Source organism: Leptinotarsa decemlineata, unplaced genomic scaffold (genome assembly GCF_025532065.1).
Source record: "Leptinotarsa decemlineata unplaced genomic scaffold, Ldec_3_MD MMD2_tig00026375_RagTag_RagTag, whole genome shotgun sequence".
In the NCBI taxonomy this organism is placed as follows: domain Eukaryota; kingdom Metazoa; phylum Arthropoda; class Insecta; order Coleoptera; family Chrysomelidae; genus Leptinotarsa; species Leptinotarsa decemlineata.
In genome coordinates this window covers 935,270-950,927 of record NW_027412711.1, presented here as the reverse complement: position 1 = coordinate 950,927, position 15,658 = coordinate 935,270, and the positions used below count along the sequence as shown (strand labels likewise).

The 15,658-nt window shown below is 33.0% G+C and overlaps 1 protein-coding gene and 1 long non-coding RNA gene across 4 annotated transcripts in view; one reads left to right on the top strand and one right to left on the bottom strand.

Annotated features, from left to right (window-relative positions):
• The window catches only part of dally (division abnormally delayed protein), a 670,712-nt gene that overhangs the window by 367,523 nt on the left and 287,531 nt on the right, over positions 1-15,658 (top strand). The gene's annotated exons all lie outside the window — the stretch shown is intronic.
• Positions 14,631-15,614, bottom strand: LOC111512560 (uncharacterized). The gene is made up of 3 exons (XR_012468117.1): positions 15,518-15,614; positions 14,831-14,887; positions 14,631-14,765 (listed from the first exon to the last, which is right to left on the bottom strand). It is a non-coding gene; the product is annotated as an uncharacterized lncRNA (long non-coding RNA).

Here is a 15,658-nt window from a genome sequence, read left to right as displayed (position 1 = left end):
TCTGTGGATTGATTTGCAATATTCCGCGCAGTGTAATTGCATGACAGGTTCGTTGTGAACGCTTCACAAATTTTGCTCGTGACAGCAATGCTTTTCTCCGATTCGGATAGTGATATTCAAGAAAACCTTGCATGTCTGCTAATGTGAAGTTTACTTAAAAAGAAAAGAGAAAATATTGGGTCCATCCAGTAAATGATCTGAGAAGTAGTCGAAGCGAATATCATTTACTAGTGATGAAGGAAAATCTCATCAATATTTCAGGATGTCAAAAAACCAATCAGAGTATGGTTGAAAATGATATTAAAAAAATGCAAACCCGTATTTTCTAACAAGTTCAATAAGTTTGTTCGACATTTTGTGCACAAATAAATGCAAACGACTATTCTCTAGCTAGTCAACGCGTCAGATTAGAAATATACTAGTGTGGAGTCTTCTGACGCGTCATAACCCCACCATCGTTCTGACGCCGATTGGGAATCGACTGATTGCCGTCACGACAGATCGCGTCCTGACACACTGCACTTTAGTAATATAATTCTAAACATACTAGATGTATGGATACGATATACTTGTGGTGCGTCACGACACACCACGACACAATAATATATATATGACATAACAAATTATTCATGCGCGCACAGTCACTAATGACATAGCCCGAAATTATCTTTGCATGTACCATGACAACTGCCATATCCTAACAAACCGAACGTTCTCAATATGTTTGTTATTTTTTATTGTCTTTTAAACGTTTCAATAGTTATTCTACTATTTCAGTCGGAGACTAATCCAATTAAAATACCCCTACTGAACCATACAGGTTCAGCTGACTCACAGATGCCATCAAGTGGAAAGGTTTGTTACCATCATCAAGGTGGGAATCTTGCATTTTGAACATTCGATAACGTAATACCAACCAATCAACTGAAATGTCTTCAATTTGCTATTATAGCTACCGTAGAGAATTTTCCAAAAGATAGTCCACAAGAATTATTACAAAGCTAAATATTCAGACCTCAGGGTAAGTGAGAAGATCAGGAGAGCATCTCACGATTACAGCCAGCCAGTAAGTACCATTCAATCATAGGAGGGTGTCCCCTGAAATGCGTAACATAAATGCGAGACATTCTTCTCAAGTCACACATTTGTGTCATTTATTTAACTGACGAAGGTAGTCGCAGACTGGTCACTGACCACTGATTAGGTCCTCACTAGACTGACTAATCGCACGAGAAAACATTCCTTTAATAATATCTCTATCTCGCATGAAAATGAATCTGTTGAAGATCCAGAGAGAATCAGTAATTTATTTAATTAATTTTTCATAAATATGCCAATCAAACTTCTCAGTGAACATAGGCCTCAAAGGACAGCTCAACTTCCCGAACCTGAAATAATTGGGTTCAATGAGTCCCTGTTTCTAGCACCCTTTTCAGAACCTGAATTATTACAGTTGATGTCGAATAAATTGAAGAATAAAGCCTCGTCGGGGCCAGATGAGATTCCGTCATTTATTTTGAAGAAGGTGTTACGTCACATTATTTCGCCTCTATCTTATCTAGTTAATCTTTCTTTCACTTGTGGTTGTTTTCCATCTTTATTGAAAATCGGCAGTCATCCCAGTATACAAAAAGCAAAATCCAGCAAATCTTGAAAATTATAGGCCTATTACTGTCACATACTGTTTTTCTAAGGTTTTTGAATATTCTTATCTTCAAAGACTTATGAATTTTGCATTAAGTCATAGCATCTTTTTCCTGCCAGGACGCTCAACTCAGAGTGCGGTGTTGTCATTTTATGAAAAATTGATCAAAGCAATCGAATCAGGTGAATGCCCTGTTGGGATCTTCTGTGATCTCAGCAGGGCATTTGACTGCGTTCAGCATGAGGTACTCTTGTCTAAATTGTACAAATATGGTATTCGTGGAGTTTCACTCGACTGGATGCGGAGTTTCTTAACACACAGAAAACAATTTGTTAGTATATCTTCCACTAAATCTGCATATCAAAATATCTCTATGGGCGTTCCCCAAGGCTCTGTTTTAGAGCCAATTTTATTTTTATTCTACACGAATGACATGGATAATATCGAATCTTCTGCCAGCTTTATTAGATATGCAGATGACACCAAAATATTTGTCTCTGACAAATGTGAAAATACCTTGAAACAAAAGTGTACAACTGCGGTTGGTAACCTCATTTCATGGTGTGATCAGAAGTGTCTCAATTTCAATCAGTGTGAAGGTAGCCATGTGTTTTCATCCATGTGTTTGGTGAAAGAGAGGCGAGCGCGCTATTCCGCCATAGGTCATTTCACAGCAATTATTCACATGGCTAGCCATGGAAATTTTTACATTGATAGACTCATTGCTGGAAACGAACTGACGTGATTGGAAATGATTCAAATGATGATGAAAATCTTTTTTTTTTATGAAATGAACCGCATTTTATTGAAATTGTACAAACAACTGATAATAATAGAAGCAGAAAAATAATTCCAAAAGGAAATTCGTTGCTAGGAATATTTTTTCTGTCAATTAATTGAATACACCCCCAACTACCCTTAATTCAATTTTCATTAGAAAAAATCATAACTCCTTGCAGAAACACATTGCTGGGAATTTTTTTCCATGAAACCATCGAATTTGGCATGCTTATTAACCCCAGAAGGGTCGCTGATTTTGTCTCACGAAAATACACCCCCTTCTACCCTTAATTCAATTTTCATTAGAAAAATCATAACTCCTTGCAGAAACACATTGCTGGGAATATTTTTTCATGAAACCATCGAATTTGGCATGCTTATTAACCCCAGATGGGTCAATGATTTTGTCTCGCGAAAGAACACCCCCGACTACCCTTAATTCAATTTTCATTAGAAAAAATCATAACTCCTTGCAGAAACACATGCTGGGAATATTTTTTCATGAAACCATCGAATTTGGCATGCTTATTAACCCCAGATGGGTCAATGATTTTGTCTCACGAAAGAACACCCCCGACTACCCTTAATTCAATTTTCATTAGAAAAAATCATAACTCCTTGCAGAAACACATTGCTGGGAATATTTCTTCATGAAACTATCGAATTTGGCATGCTTATTAACCCCAGAAGGGTCGCTGATTTAGTCTCGCGAAAATACACCCCCTTCTACCCTTAATTCAATTTTAATTAAAAAAATCATAACTCCTTGCAGAAACACATTGCTGGGAATATTTCTTCATGAAACTATCGAATTTGGCATGCTCATTAACCCCAGATGGGTCAATGATTTTGTCTCACGAAAATACACCCCCTTCTACCCTTAATTCAATTTTCATTAGAAAAAATCATGACTCCTGGCAGAAACACATTGCTGGGAATATTTTTTCATGAAACCATCGAATTTGGCATGCTTATTAACCCCAGAAGGGTCGCTGATTTAGTCTCGCGAAAATACACCCCTTCTACCCTTAATTCAATTTTAATTAAAAAATCATAACTCCTTGCAGAAACACATTGCTGGGAATATTTTTCCATGAAACCATCGAATCTGGCATGCTTAGACCTTACAAGACCTAGAATTCCCAGGCATCATCTAACATCACCACGTAGGCAGCTATAGCTACCTGCGTGACTTCCGGGTCTTCTAATTGAAACCACAACTGTGCGGTTAGCTCCTGTTGGTGACACCGTGCATATGTGATGTTTTTAATTTTTGGTAACCAGTTGTTGTCCATCTTTGCAATTGGCTGCACCGCGCTGATAAGGCGAATAGCCAGAAACACGTGTCCGCGGTTTGCCCCTATTTTTTGAGTGTTCTGTCCACGAAATTTTCCCTTTTGATTTATATCATACACACTCGTTAATATTTATATCTCTCTCTCTCTCTCTCTCTCTCTATATATATATATATATATATATATATATATATATATATATATATATATATATATATATATATATATAAAATAAATAGATAAGTACTCTTTGATCATTCCCATATTGATTTCAATTTAAGAGCCACCGGTATACAGCTGTTTCAGCCTATTGGGCATCGTCAGTACCGGGCAGGCGGTCCTCGATTGAAGACAAAATGAGAAAAAACCAAGAAAGTACTTGATAAAAATAGCTGCGTAAACGCAAGCGAAACATAAGTGGAACCACCTATTGGTTTGACACCCAAGTCAACTTGCCAAGTTTTTATGTCAGTGTTGGTGGTTTGACCAATCAACCGACAACTGCGGTAGCAGAAATTTGGGAAGCTAACCTGAAATGCCATCGGAGAACGAATCCACATGTTTCTAGAAATGATATGAAATCTAGAAAGGTTAATGCAGTCAAGCTGCTGGAAAATAATTCCATGAAAATCAAAAAATAAATAGATAAGTACTCTTTGATCATTCCCATATTGATTTCAATTTAAGAGCCACCGGTATACAGCTGTTTCAGCCTATTGGGCATCGTCAGTACCGGGCAGGCGGTCCTCGATTGAAGACAAAATGAGAAAAAACCAAGAAAGTACTTGATAAAAATAGCTGCGTAAACGCAAGTGAAACATAAGTGGAACCACCTATTGGTGTGACACCCAAGTCAACTTGCAGCTATTTTTATCAAGTACTTTCTTGGTTTTTTCTCATTTTGTCTTCAATCGAGGACCGCCTGCCCGGTACTGACGATGCCCAATAGGCTGAAACAGCTGTATACCGGTGGCTCTTAAATTGAAATCAATATGGGAATGATCAAAGAGTACTTATCTATTTATTTTTTGATTTTCATGGAATTATTTTCCAGCAGCTTGACTGCATTAACCTTTCTAGATTTCATATCATTTCTAGAAACATGTGGATTCGTTCTCCGATGGCATTTCAGGTTAGCTTCCCAAATTTCTGCTACCGCAGTTGTCGGTTGATTGGTCAAACCACCAACACTGACATAAAAACTTGGCAAGTTGACTTGGGTGTCACACCAATAGGTGGTTCCACTTATGTTTCGCTTGCGTTTACGCAGCTATTTTTATCAAGTACTTTCTTGGTTTTTTCTCATTTTGTCTTCAATCGAGGACCGCCTGCCCGGTACTGACGATGCCCAATAGGCTGAAACAGCTGTATACCGGTGGCTCTTAAATTGAAATCAATATGGGAATGATCAAAGAGTACTTATCTATTTATTTTTTGATTTTCATGGAATTATTTTCCAGCAGCTTGACTGCATTAACCTTTCTAGATTTTATATATATTTATATATATATATATATATATATATATATATATATATATATATATATATATATATATATATATATATATATATATATATATATATATATGCATATAATATAACAATGATATATGAGTTTGAATAGAAAACAAAAAAAACTATTCATGACGATACTCGGTAAAAGTGTTGAGTCTGCTCAAACCAATAGTTGGGGCATTAGATGAATCAGATGAATGCTTAGCAGTATTTCTCAACCTTGCAGAGACCTCTGACACAGCTCATAGCAGATTAATTTTTAAAATGCATGACTATGATTCGAATCTAGACCTCTTCAAAGATTATCTGTCAAATAGAACACAAAGAACTGATATTGGAAATGAATTGAGTTCTGAGTCAACAGTCAAGACTGGAGGTCTCCAAAGACCTGTACTCGGACCAATATTTTTTTTAAAATATTGAAATAGTATCTTCAGAATACGTAATCTTGAAGGTCAATTGATCTGCTATGCAGATGATCCAGCTGTCGTCATTACTGGAATAAGTTGGAAAGAAGTCCACAAAAAAAGAGAGACAAATTTGCAAAGAATCAAAATATGGTTGGATTTCAATCTATACTCAGCCTATATATCGGCAAAACAAAATATATCACATTCTCAACAACTATCACAGACCATCCCAAAATTAATATCAAATTACATAATCCCCTGTGTAATAACGAAGACGACTGCAATTGCCCTACACTCCAGAAAACTGCAACAATGAATGTCATGATTGCTCAGCATATTAAATGGAACGATGGTATTACCTATCTCGACAAGGGTACAAGTACATTAATGAATTGATTTTACAGTATGAGAGATATCTTATTTCGAAAAAACTTGATGATGATGTACAATCCACTATGCGAATCAACTTTAAGATACTGTATAACTACCTGGGGTGGCACATTCACAACAACCTTACAAAATCTACAAATCCCAAATCCCTCAAAACACTCTTTTAAAAATCATACTTCGTAAAAATAGTCGATTTCTAACGCAACTCATATATGAAGAAACTTAACTATTCAGTCAGAGAAATCTACACTTACCAATGCCTACTACGAGTTTATCATTTGAAAGGAGAAAGTCCACACTCGCGCAACCACAAATTGGAATATGAATCAATCTCTAACACAAAAATCATTTTTCTACTATAGCCCAAAACTATACAACATATTGCCATTAAATATAAAACAAATTAAAAGAACCTAATAGATTCAAAATAGAAATTGAAAAAAAATCCAAAAAATGTTGCAATCTTCAATGCCTAACATCCACCTCTAGTACTTTCATCATTGTAATTGCTGAAAATTGCTATAATCATAATTATAATTATTATTTTTTTATTTATACATAAATAAAAAAATTATACATTTATTTATTTATCTAATTTAACTTATGATGCACTGTTTGGAACCTTTGGTGTAGTAATGAATATTACTGGAATTTCTTTCCCAACACCAAATCATTATTTTTAACATTTCGACACGTGTTTTGATCACCAAGTGATCATCTTCAAAGAGGAAGATCAAAACTAGAAACAAATGCGAAGCTAACACTATTTATGCTATATAGGTATACCATTCAGGTAAACCATCCAGGTATACCACCTAAATCAATTTCTCAATTTTTCCTTATCTATTATTTTACAATATATGTTTATATAAAACAATTTTCAGCTATATAAAAAAAATTAATTTCACAATATTGCCTATCTAAATTTATTTTTGCAATGTGTCCTTATGTATAGTAATCACTAAACCCTACAATATTATTTTATTTTAACAAGCTATATAGTATACTCTTTGGTATAGTCCGTCATCGTTATTCATAATATTATTGTGTTTACTTATTTCTACATTCTCATAGGCATCTAGTTGTCTGTTATTGTTAACTTGTCTAACTAATATTAATGAACTGAAGTCTATGGAATGGTTTTGTTGCAGAATATGATGGGCGACTGCTGATTTTTCAGGTCTTCCATATTTTAAGTGTGCTATATGTTTCTTATATCTTACTTCAGTAGATCTTTTTGTCTGTCCATAATATTTAGTCCTTACATTCGATTTCGTAAATTCCAGACTTTTCCGAATTCTCGACTTTGTCTTTTGGTCTTCCCAAAAGGCTCTGTAGTGTATGACTTGTTTCAAAAAATTACCTTCATACCTAGTTCCTTGAAAATCTTTCCAAAGTTCCTCGTATATTGGTGGTATGGAACTGAGATGTATTTATCTTGGTTTTTGTCCTTTCTGAAAGTCGAGATTTCGTTCATTCTTAACCAAAACTTCTTCTCCCTTATTATGTCATCTACAATACCCCTCGAGAAACTGTTAGTTGCAGCCACTAACTCAGGCACTATTAACTCAGGATGTATAAACCTCTGAGGAATAAATTCCAAATATTCACGACCTTCAAACCCGGAAAATAGTGACACTAAACAGAAACTTCGTTCAAGGCCTATGAAAGTTTCTCAAAATCGAAAATGTTGGACCTTAATATTTCCTATTTTAAACCTCCGCCATAAAAAAAGACATCAGTCATCCCATATTTTTGCAAGCGATATGATGAGATTGAGAAATCATGTATTGAACCAGGCAACTAATTTATTCAGTGTGCCCTAAATCCTTCAATTGCTAAATTTTTATCAATTTCAATATTCCAGAAGAACTTTCACTATGAAAATATTTCACAATGTGAGATATTTCATGAGTTCATTATCAACGACATTTCTTGGAAATCATATTTAAATTGAGTTTTTTGAAAACCTCAAGAACGTGGATGGCTGTGATAAACCAAAGAGAGTAGACGTGTTCCACAGTGCTGCTACTTCATAATAAAAAATCTTTGTTGAACGTACATCAATAAACTTCGGATTTTTGGTGAAAGTAATGAAAGTGAAAAAGTATACAATTCTCCGTTGTGAAATCGATTGATTCATCTTTACTATCGTAAGTTTAAGTTTTTGTCATGAGTAGAGAAACACGAAAACAAAGCCAGAGCAATAAGGGCCAGGATGAATTGCATGCACCTATTTGTGAAAAATCTTGTTACTAAAACGTGAAAATGATAATATGGTTGAAAAACTTCAGCAACAGGAGGAGACTATCAATAGTTTGGTAAACCGGCATAAGAAGTAGGAACAGAAAGAAAGAAGTAGAAATTTGAGGTTGTATGGTGTTATTGAAACAATACCCAATGAAGACGTCACTAAAACCGTTTTGGATATTTTCAATCTAGTGTATTAATGATAAGAGACTCCTAAAAGCCAGCAAAGTGGTGATTAGAGAGGATATTACTAAGGAGCAGATGGAAATTGTTGGGGAAGTTTGTAAACGGGTGGGTTCGGCTGGAAAAGTATGGACAATAAATGGAAAAATTTTTTGCTAAGCCGAATAATCAGCAGAACGTGTTAGAATTTGGAAGATGAAAGATATCGTCAAAATATCTGTTGAATGTAACAATTAGTTAGTGAGTAATTTAATATATTCATTCAAATGTTCATTGTGAGTAATTGTATATAATATATGTGTATATATCTTCTATTAAATATTATGTACCCTTGAAGTACTCTCTTTGATTTATTCTCAGTCTCATTTAAAACTTCAAAAGGGAAAAAAAAATTAAAAAAATATTTGTTATCTGTTTCTTGTTTGGTTTTCTCAACATTTTTCCAAAATTGAATACAAATAAATTGCTTCCAAAATGTACTTTCCTAATGTAGGTTTTTGTAATGCTAGATCACGGTTGCCGTCTTGTCAAACAAATAGTCTTGAACAATTCTTTAGATATATCAATAATTTGTGAAACATGGTTGAAATATTCCACCGATAATAATCGATTGAACATTAATGGCTTTAATTTACATAGGGTGGATAAGGATTGCAGGGGAAGGGGTTTATGTTTATATGTTAGTAACAAACTACCTTTTGACAGTGGGCGTTACTTATGCGAACAGTGTTGGATAAGAACTACTGTTGAAAAAAAGACCTCCATAAAGTTAGCAAGGCAACTTACAGTAAAATTATTGAAATATATTTTTTTAATTGTCGAATAATTGTCGAAAATTTGTCGTGAAAGAAAAATAATTGTCGCGCATCTCCTTTTTTTATAAGGGGTAGCCCTTATAAAATGTAATGGACATTTTCAGCATTCATTGTGAAAATGTGATATTTTGTTTAAAATGTTGTTATTTTGAATCATCCCATTCTGTTATTGTCTATACTTTCACATGTTTTAGCCCACAAAATCTTACTTTTTACATAGAAATGACTGATTTATGGTACAGTTGTTCCCTGGAAACTTTGAGCCATAGTTAAGGAAATTATTTTGTAACCTTACAAACTTCCTCTCGTTCATTGTTGTTAATTCAGGATACATTTGGTTGAATTTTCTACAAGTTCTGGCAATGATTTGATCACACTGTCCGTGTATAATAAATAATTTCATAAGAACTTCGTTTGAATTATCAATATTTGCATTCATTTTTGGCGATTTTTTGAAACACCGTCAATAACCATTTATCAATTACTTATAAAAGTCACCAAACTGTCATAAGCTTGATATTTCCACGGCTACCTAGAAATCAAATTCTTTAAAAATTATTTTTTGTACAACTGTTATTGAAAATCTCTTTGATAGAAACACTTCAATCAGAACACCTACCAAAAAATCATTTAGAAAAGTTCACACATGCAGTTCGTGCTATTGGTAATATTAAATCCCTGTGATCTTACTGACGATGACTAACCAATAATCATCCTCCTTAAAATAACGTGAGTTGGCGTATGTAGTTGTAACATATGCCTTGTAATCCAAAGATCGTGTGTTCAAATCCCATGGACCCTATAATTTTTATCAGCAGTAACGTTATACAAAAAAATTTGTATGATACATTTGTTAAAAGTGATTTTATTTTGCTCGTGAGTTTGCTCCACTTGCTGACGCTCGTTTTGCAATAATCCCCACTCACAAAATAAAATGCCACTTTCAACACTTAACGTGAATAACTATTTTTCCACAAAAACGGCTTTATTAAGAAATCTTGACGATTTAGGTATAGGGACATGTATATCATCTTGAAGCATTTTTCACCGTCTTTCAATTTATCAAGTAATATAAGGGGGTTTCATTTGAAAAAATGAACTTTCGACTACTTTTATGCACAATGGAAATAATAGTGATTATAGCACGCCCTGTATGATATGGAGTCGATTTCTTGGTGTTATTTGAATATTTCGAGTTTGTCCAAACTATCATCAAAATATCAACTTTTCATGAATTGAGAGTACTAATGTACTTAATTTCAATTAAGGCTATGTTTTGGACCATATTTAGTACAATTTATTTTTTATCTTGAAAACAGATAGAGATAGGTATAGGACATTATCAACAAAAAAGTATTAAAATGCTAGAGCGATTCCAAAAATGTATTAATATACGGGGTGTTCCGTTCAAAAAAATATAATTGCTAGGACTTTTTGATAGAAGTGGCAACGCCGAAATGCTGAAAATATTTTAGATCGATAGAACAGGTAAGGAAATGTGAGAGGTGGAATTTTCAAAAAAATCATGCTTTGCGTTTTCCAGAAACGTCTAACCTACCATCGACCGTGAGTCACGCTGTATCAATTCTGCTGTTTCGGCAATTGAACAATACTTTTGTTTTTGATTGATCTTCATTTATAAACGATTGTCGAAAGAGATACAATTGGTCAATAGGTTGCTAATTGCAAAAAATATTCGACATGATTATAAGATTACAAAAATAGATTAAACAAAAAAAATTATCGATAATATCCACGTAGATACATTACGAATTTATTTTATCACTTTTCACTGGCGATCCTTTTAAAAAATATATGAAGAAATTAAATACGCCTGTTGTGGTGTTGCCATATGGTTCAAAATATCCATATAGTACAAGGTATGACACGAAAAACGCAATATTTTCCAAAAAAATACATTTCAGGAAATTTTTGATATGGATTGGGTTACGACAATATTATTCAACAAATACTAGTAATGAAAGTTTCAATAATTCAGTTATATTAAAAACTTTACTACAGGTGCTGTGCTAACTTTATATCAAGTTAGCAGGGCTATCCGTTATAAAAAAAATGAGATGCGCTACAATTATTTTTCTTTCACGACAAATTTTCGACAATTATTCGACAATTAAAAAAGTATATTTCAATAATTTAACTGCAAGTTGCCTTGCTAACTTTATGGAGATGAAAAAAAGAATATTGCTATTGGTGTAATTTATAAACCTCATGAACAGAATACAAATGTATTCTTGGATGAATTTGAGGAAAGCTTGGCTGCAATAAGACCAACGGTAGATGAAATTATATGCGTGAGAGATTTTAATTCAATTTATTGGACAATGAGAATAGTTGTGTTAAAAGTTTTACTCAATACTGAATACACTGAATCTTTGTCAGTTGATGGATTCTCCTACTAGGGTTACAGTCACGTCAGCAAGTCTTTTGGACTATGTTATAGTCCAAGAGGAAAATGAGGCAGAGAATGGTATTATACCTCACAATATTTCTGATCACGATGTAGTATATTGTATGTTGAGAGTACGTGAAAAGCGACAGGATCCCAAACTCTGTACATACAGAAGCTTCAAAGCCTTCAATCAAGATCTTTTTCAGGTAGATCTGTTCAATACTTCATTTTTTTAAATATATGATCAAAAAATTATTGAGGAGAAAGTTACATATTTGGTAAATTGTTTGAAATACTTATTTGATAAACATATGCCAAAAACTACTTCCAGAGTAATAAAACCGAAAGCTCCATGGCTGATGTTCTTTAAGGATGTTCTTTATGGCCCATGTTTTACCAATCAATACAAAAATGAGATTCAAAAAGTTCAAAACGCTTCAGGTTAATTTTTGGTATTGGTCGACGACACAGGATCTCATATAAGCTTCAAGATATTGGATTGCTGAACATAGAGAAAATAAGGTTACTTCACGCTGTCTGTTTTTTCCATAAAATAATTGTAACATAAAACCTCCATATCTTCATAGGAAAATCACATATCGTACGGACATGCATAACCTGAATATTCGATATAAAAATATGATTGGAATGCCAAAATTCAAAACAGAAGTGTTCAGGCGGTCTTTCAAGTATCAAATTTGTCGCGAGTATAATTCTGTCCCCAACCCCTCAAAAAATAAAATTTCACAAAGTTCAAAACTAAATATAAAGACTATTTGTTAGACTGAAATTAAATCAAATTATTGATATCTTGTAAGGAATAGGTGAAGTGAACTCTTTATGTAAGGTGCAGAGTGATCTGTATAGAGTCTGCGGAGTTCGAAGAGAAAATCTCCTTCTTTTTTCTGACGATATTCATCTCGCCAGGAGCTGAAAACTCCACGACAAATATCGTCTTGGTCTGGTGGTCGAAAAGGACTACATCAGGCTTATTAGCTTGTATGAGCCTGAGGGTGGGGAACGAATAGTTCCAATGAATTCGGCACTTCTTGTTTCCCACAACGGATTAAATATCCCCCGGAGCGTAGGGCAACACCGGTGCCTCGTCAATACCGTAAAAGTGCCGTAGATGGTAATATAGCACTCTTAGGGCCGCGTTATGTCGATGGATATAGGACGATACCGCATATGCTGGACATGCTGCACGGAAAAAAAGATTTGTCGAATGAAAGAAAATTCACTTCATTCAAAGAAATAAAAGTGTCATATATGCACGACAAAATATTTTGTTTATGCAAGTAAAAAGAATTTTTGACTCCCAACTATTTCTTCAAGCATATGTTCATTGTATCAAACAAATATTTGATTGAAACTATCACATCCATTTGTTATTTCAATTCAAAGAAGAATTGAATTCAAGTAATATTTTGTCTAATTGATAGCGAGAATGATTTAGAGTAATTCGAATATTCTATTGAACAAACAAAATTTAAAGATGGGTGAAATAGTGAATCTGATTGAAATAATCAAATGTATTTTCTATTTGAGTAAAAGTTATGTTGAAGAAACATAATATATCTGCAGGATGATGGAGAACTTTGCTTGTTTTGATAATGGAAAAATTTCCACTAAAGTAATGATTTTGTTGAACAAATAATGAATAGTAGTTGAACGAACAATGTTTATACCTCATTGTGAGTATCTTGCTGATAGAGTAAAGCATTTCGAAAGTTCAAAATAAGTATGAATAATGATGAACCAAATGATATAAAGTTACAAATCAAAATCCTTCCCTCTTGTTTGAATTTGGTTATTGGATTCAATTAACCAAATATTATACTAATCTGAGTACCAGCATCTCGTTGGCAGTAATGGAGTTTCAGATCAGTTCTACTGAAAATTACTTTTCTCTTCTCTAAAACTTCAATATGTTTTTTAAGTTTGTAGATAAAAAGCATTACGTATAGTTTTAGTAAATTGAGAAAAGTACTTTTCGACAGAATCAGAAATACAGAGTCAGTGATTGAATTTACATGAATCTCCAATCAAAAAAAAATCAAGTTATTGAATAATTGTGAGAATATATTATAGTTTGTTCAACAACCCGATTTCTCAATACATGAAATACACTTTGTATCATTTTCTCAACTGAATTATTGATCTACTTACGTATCACGATTTTTTAATCAGCTGCTAATGGGAGTCTTGCGGATAATATTTCATATTCAATACTGATTATGTAAATGATATGGAAAATTGTTCAACGTGAGAATGAGCAAAATATAAATGAAAATCAAGAAATTTCAGTAACAAATTTATTCAAACAATTAATAAATTATAATAGACTTCTACAAATATTTAAATAAAAATATAAATTTTTTACAAATGGTTAATCCTAATCTAAAACATTAACATATTTTATTATTTATTATTATTTTTGGTAATATCTACTAAAAAACAAAAAGAGTTGATTTCGAAACCTTTCACTGAAGTTATGATCTAGAATGAGAGAGAACAGAGATTAGTGATAGTCTACATTTTCGCAATAATACAATTGGATCAATTTCTACTAACCAGCTTGGATATTATCTCACAGAAATATAAAAATATAATAATTTTTTTGTACAAATCCAATTTAACAAACGGAGATACCCTTATTTTTGATAATAGGAAAAAAACAATGGCGTACTTCATCACAGAAAAATTTTATTGGAAATATGACTGTGATGACAAAATTCACCTAGGTATCCAATTATAACGTTCAGGCCTTCAAATCTATCAAATTTGAGAATTCTAGCATTTAATTACTTAGGTACAGACCTGAATAATAATAAGTATCTACAGCAAATCTCAAAAATATATAGTTATTTGAGAAAACTGAATCTGTTTTTAATTGTAATGGTATACATATTTATTATAAAAATTATGAATGAAAGACATACCTCTGTTATATATGATTCTTAATTTATTCGATCAATTGCTTCCTTGATTGAATATTTTTCTTTTGCCAAATGGGAGAATCATTTCTTCATCAGTCAGCCTTTTAGCTATGTCTAAGGTTACATCATTTTCTGTTTGAAAAGTATGTGTTTTAAGTATATTAGTAGGAGATAAATAATATATGTATTTTTTTTACCTTCAAAAATGCCAATCAGATCATTTAATCCCAAGTTATTAAGAAATTCCTCCATGTCTAAAAATAAAAGAGATTATATTGCATGTTTTGAGATCGTGCAGTTTTGTTGGATGTCATCATTTCGGTATTATTTATTTTAATAAAGTAATACAAGAGAAAACTGTGATTATTTCACAATGTTATTTGAAAGAAAAATCTTAAAAGGAGGTTCCTTCAAGGATTCAGTATATACTATCATGATGAAAATGAAATCATTGTTTACGGCACCATTCAATTATTTATGATGTAAGAAATTTAGAATTCGGAACAAAGGTACAGCTCTTCGCTGACATTGTATACCTACACCTATTTCCGTGGCAAACACCTTAATTGTATTTACTCTGAAAATGTCCAATTCCTCCGTATCCTAAAATCAAAGGTCAACTAGGTACCCAATGTATGCATACCTACCCACCTCTCAATGATAATCATTTCACTCGACAGCTTCTACTTTCTTAAAAACCTAATTGAAAACATCGAAGCTTTCCTTCAGTCATTACATTAAAAAATAAGAACTTCAAGACAGTTTTATAGATAGCTGTCGAGAAAAATGTATGGGCTTGAAAAAAACGATGTCCGTTTATCCAGTACATGCTATTCATAATTATTTGAAAATATGGAATGAAAGAAAGTATATTATCAACATACCTGTGAAAACACTGAAAAACTTCAATCCACGTATAATCAAAAAGAAACTGTAAACCTCTTCGTCATTTCCTTCAAAAACACAAAACACATTTTTAATTCTTATTCCATTCGTGATTAGTTTACTGTTCTTGCGAAAACGCA